Source organism: Galendromus occidentalis, unplaced genomic scaffold (assembly GCF_000255335.2).
Source record: "Galendromus occidentalis unplaced genomic scaffold, Mocc_1.1 scf7180000076558, whole genome shotgun sequence".
Classification (NCBI taxonomy): Eukaryota; Metazoa; Arthropoda; class Arachnida; order Mesostigmata; family Phytoseiidae; genus Galendromus; species Galendromus occidentalis.
The window spans coordinates 10052-15596 of NW_003804547.1; the positions used below are offsets into that span (position 1 = coordinate 10052).

Below are 5545 nucleotides of genomic sequence, written 5' to 3' on the forward strand. Positions count from 1 at the left end.
TCCGATCCTTTCCCGGGCCGCAGCTGGAAATGGAAAATCAACCAAGAGGACTTTGACAAGCCGAATCAGCTGGGTGGAAAGCGACTGCGAGGATCATACTCCTTGAGGGTTTGCGGCGTTAACTTCAACTGGGAGGGACATTCTCCGAACCGAGTGCCTCCGCAATTTGAATTACGGTCATCAACTCTTCGTGGTGTCAATATCTGAACATTCTGGGAATCTCATTGTGTGAAGCTCTCTGGACGAGCTCAGCTGACTTCTGCTGATTACGGCCAGAATTTTGGAAACGTGGATAAGTTCCCTACCAGCTGTAGTTGTGAGTCTTGCCAAGGAGGTCATTGACAATCCCATGAGAGATTCTCCTCTGAAAGGATGAACGGAAGTCTCGATGAGACTTCCGGAGATAGCTTCTGGAGAAGTCGTGGTCAGCCCTCGATCTATTCTCCCTCAATGTGTCACAGAACGCGACATCCCCCCCACATTCGGGGTGGCGAGATGAGGTTTCTTCGATTTGATTCCATGGAGTGCTGGCATTTCCCCGAGGAGACGGAGACGAGACTAATTCAATTGCACCCCGTCTGTTGAGAGCACATACTCTTGGAGCGTAGGTCCGCACACGCGAGAATAATTTGTCAGTCTTTTCAGAGAGAATTCTTCCTCTCGCTTTCAGAACACATCAGAAGTTCCGACCCTCCACGAGCAATGTCGTATTTGCGGGGGTCGGCCAATTATGTTTGGAGCACGACCTGCATTCTTGGACGCGGGGCTACGGCCACCGTATACCAGGGTGTCAATAAGAAGACGGGCGATCCCGTCGCGGTGAAGACCTTCAACAAACTTTCGCTGGACAGACCCGCAAATGTTCAGATGCGCGAATTCGACGTGCTGCGGAAGGTGAGATCCTCGGAAGGAATCGTTTCCCACGGCGCGACGAAATGATCGCTTGTCCCGAATTCCCCGGTCCCATGGGGCGGGAAGCACCGACAAAATATGCCTCCTGATCCAACTTCATGTTTCAGGTCAATCACGAAAATATAGTCAAGTTGATAGCGATCGAAGATGACTTAGAAAACACCAGCAAGGTTGGTCCCGAAGCTGTTGATTCGAGTTCACGCTCAAACTTCCGCTCGCCTCGAGATAATTTTCTGGACTCATGACCGCTAATGTCACACAGTTAGAGCCTCGGGTTTTCCAGTGGGCATTATTCACATGAGCCCCTCACTCCCGTCGAAATTTCCATTCGATTCCAACTTTCGTGCGACGATCAATTTTTCTCCTCCGGCTCTTCTCCGATTCCCCCCTATTTTTTCCTGGATTTCTCTCCGCACTCGCAGTCCTTCTGAGAGGTACAAGATCACCTCTTTGCGAGCCGCCCCACAAAAAAAAGCACTAAACGTCGCATCGCTCGGAAGGTTCTCGTGATGGAACTGTGCACCGGTGGATCCCTATTCTCGATTCTGGATGACCCGATGAACTCATACGGCCTTGAGGAGGACGAGTTCCTGCTTGTTCTCAAGGATCTCACGGCCGGAATGAAACATCTTCGGGATAACAGGTGATGAGATCATTCGTTGCGACCTTACGTGTACATACAGCACACGACACTCGTGAGATCCGCTGACGGTCGTAGCCTCGCTCTCTGTCCACAGACATCTGATAGGGATTTCCCGTGTTTTTCAGCATCATACATAGGGATCTTAAGCCCGGGAACATCATGAAGTTCGTCGCGGAAGACGGTCGCTCTATTTATAAACTGACAGATTTCGGAGCTGCGCGAGAGTTGGAGGAAGACCAACAATTTATGTCTCTTTACGGTACCGAGGAATACCTCCATCCGCACATGTATGAGAGAGCTGTCCTGCGAAAACCTGGTGATAAATTGTTCAGCTCGAATGTGGATCTTTGGAGCATCGGTGTGACGTTGTATCACGTGGCTACCGGAAGTCTGCCATTCCGACCTTATGGCGGCCGAAGGAACAGGGACTGCATGCATTTCATTACGACCAAGAAAGAATCCGGTGTCATTTCTGGAGTACAAAAAGATCACAGCACGTCCTCCATCGAGTGGGGACGAGATTTGCCGAAGACGTGTTTGTTGAGCGCAGGATTGAAGGTCAGTACACGAAGTCGGTTCCCTCTCTGGGGAGAACATGAAAGATCCCTCGATACCTTGAAACTTTCTTGATCTCGCTCTCAGCGTCCGGAGCCTGTTGACGAGACTTTTCTATTCTCTCTGAAGGAATTGTTCGTGCCCGTTTTGGCCGGTGTGATGGAATGCAACAGCACAGAGATGTGGTCTTTTGATCAGTTCTTCGAAGAAGTCACATCGATCCTCCTTTGCAAGCGACTGCATGTCTTCTACGTGAATGAATGCAGAGAGCTGGTTCTCTACATCGGAAGAGGTCAATATGATTTCCCCCCTCCCGGACTGACCAGTCGGGGAATAATATGTACATTCTTCGAGACGGAAGGCCGCTTGCGCTCAAGATGATTAATTTTGATGTTCCAGATGGTCTTGAATCGAATCGACCTAAGGCCGAAGCTATCGCGGAGCACATAACGAAGCAGACGAAGGTTGCCGCGAAAAACCAGCTAGCGACCTTTGAGAAACAGCAGCTGGATCAGATAAAAACCATTGACACCTCCATTCATCGTGCAATATACCTCTTCAACCTCGATGCGAAAGATGTACATTTGAGCAGCGTTCAAACCGTACAGACGGCCAAATTCCCGGAATTCCCGTCAAGTGGTGTTAATCTCGACGAGGACGCATCTATTGCCAAGACTTGGTGCAGCATAACTCACGTCACAAAACGACTTGTTGAGCGTTTGCTCCGCAGCTACGGACATCTCGAGAAGGTATTGGACGAAGCATTTCTCTCTTGGTTTTTCGGTCCACACTTTTCTGCTTGGCTTCACTCCTGTTCTCCTCGCGATTGTCGTTGAAAGTTGTCACAGGATGATTCCGCATGTCCGCCAGAGTACCGGTGAAATTCAATACGTTTATAGGCGCCGATCGACCTCGCGGGTCTTCTCGAAGAGCGAGCGACGGCACTGAAGACCGATCTTAGGTTCACGAAAGAGACAGCCAACGCCATGGATCGGCAGCTTTCACGAACCTCGAAGTCTCAAGCCCAGGTCAGAAATCTGGGCAGCGATAATTCACAAGACTACGATCCGTGGAAATGATTCAATGATTTCGTCCCAACTCACCTGATATCCCACAAAACTGACTCGAATATTCAACAGATGTGCGAGTTGGCGTCGCTCGTCCCAACAGAGTGTCCCGAACTAGACAGGTTGAAACGAATGGTGATTTCGAAGCTGCCTCCGACTCAAAGACCCATGCTCGACAGCCTAGCGCGCGCTGAGCGGGAGATATTGTCTCTCGAAGTAAAGGTAGCGCAACGTTCCCCAGCCCCTCGGCACTTTCTCGATGAGGCGTTGCTCATTCCCTCCATTTTCGCGGCACGGACTTCACACAGATTCTTCCTGTGCAGGTTTTGGGTCCGAAGTCCCTGACGGTCCAGTGGTCCCAACGTCGTGCTGAAGTGTCTTCTGTAGAAGGTTGTCTCGAAACAGCTTCGAGTTACGTGTCGAAGATCCGAGACAATTGGCAAGCTCTGGCTCGGGACAAGGTCAGTTGGATATTTTCCGTGTCTTCGAACGGATGGGATATCTAGTTCCTCAGTCTGTTGTTCCCCTCTTGTATAAGGTGTTTTATTCTTTCCAGGCTACAAAAAAACTCAGCTACCACGATGAACAGTTCCATATGTTGGAAAAGCACAAAATGCAACAAACAAGCTTGAAATTGATGGCGTTGATGCAGGTGAGGCTTTCCGGGTTTCCTCTCGATAATAATGAGTCCCTCGAATCGTTCACGGTTCTTTCTCCGTTCAGAGGAGTTCAACACTCTCGAGGAAATTCAGCAAGCAGCTCCTCATACTGGCGCTTCTTTACACTAAACAGTCTGGGTGTCAACCTCTTCAATCATAGACTTTATTTTCCCCAGGACCGTTGTCTGAAACCCTGTCACAAACTCTCGCAAAGAGCGCAGACTTGGTATCGGGAATGGTTGTCGACGTATCGCACATGCCATCAACTGAAGCTGGCATTGGACTCTTTGAGTGACATGGCGACGTGGTACAAACAGGCCATCAGGACAGATGAAGAGTTCGATTCCATCATCGGCCAGTTCATCAACACAATTAAAACCTTCTCCAAACCCGTTGCCACTGCTCCCTCAAGCGAGGTACTTATTTCCAACTCTTGAAGAGATTCGCCAGCGGTCTCTGTGTGGATCGGGTCCCTCTCGAGAATATAACAAGCGTCGGCATAACTCTTAATTCTTCCTCAGCTGCAGGCCTCGGTCGCGTCCGACGTGGATTGTGCGAAAAATAATAATAATAATCGCAATGAGAAGGGAGATCCGAGTCTGCTCGGAGAACTGGAGGAGCTGCGCCGTCAGCAGAACGAAATTCTGCAAATCGTCGAAGAGTCACAAGAGATGATGTACAATGTTTTGAAAATATCAAAACTGAATGATGCCAATGGATGAGAGCCAAACCTTGAATTCTGAGTAAGAAACAGACATGGCACTGATTCGTTCGAATAGCCATCAGCATTTTCAACTGCCGACAAGGTGCTATATCCGCAGAAGTCGGCTTAAAAAGAACGACCATGGTGCCCTGAACGACCCGAGCCGACTCAAGACCGCGAACGTGGATTCCCCACGTCTGTCGTTGACCTCGAACGAGCTATGTTGTTCCAGGAGGAACGCATTCTTGAGTGCACTTGACCAATGTACCTATTCCTTTGCTGTGTATCGTACGATAAGAGCCAAATCGGTGCGTTTATAGATTATCTGTGATATACCGCTGGTGCGACCAATCAGCCTTTTTTCGTGGAGATTACGGAACGTTCTCGTTTTCGGTTCGAATATGGGATCGGGAGAAGGGCTGGGTATCGTATCTATTGATGATTAGCTTGCCAAAGTTCCCCGTGGCTCCTTGCCAAACATACCCCAAGAGAGAAGTTCCGCATGGGGGAATCTTCAAGCTCTCCACCGATCGGAATTATGCGAGGCAATAATTCCTCACTTTATCCAATGAAGGTGCTATTCATTCAAATAAAGATTTTCCATTCTAAACTGACCCCGGCTCCTCCAGTCAATTGTTTTGGATCCGTCCGCTTCCGTCGTTTCGAGCGCGTCTCTGATCACCCCTCACGATCAGCTTGAGTTCCGCGCGAACGATAAATAATCGGAAGGGCAGGAAGTTGAAAATCCCTCTCTATTAGAATAATGCATGTCGAGGGGAGAATTATGGGTCCGTCTCTCGAAGCATAGTGGGAACCTCACTCGGAAGAACTAGCATACTTACCCGAGGAGCACTGGGGAAGAGCCCAATGTGAGAAGGCCGCCTCGAATAATCCCGCTCGTCGCGGTGAGAAAGAAACCCCGAGCGAGATGTTCCGGTCACGCGTGAACTTCTGCTGACTCTTAGATTCCTTGAACGATGGGTGTCCTCTCCTGGGAAAGATTCCT

The 5545-nt window shown here is 49.6% G+C and overlaps 1 pseudogene; it reads left to right on the forward strand.

The window, feature by feature from the left end:
* Positions 1-702: 702 nt before the first annotated feature.
* On the forward strand, positions 703-4844 carry LOC100908962 (serine/threonine-protein kinase TBK1-like; annotated as a pseudogene).
* Positions 4845-5545: the final 701 nt, after the last annotated feature.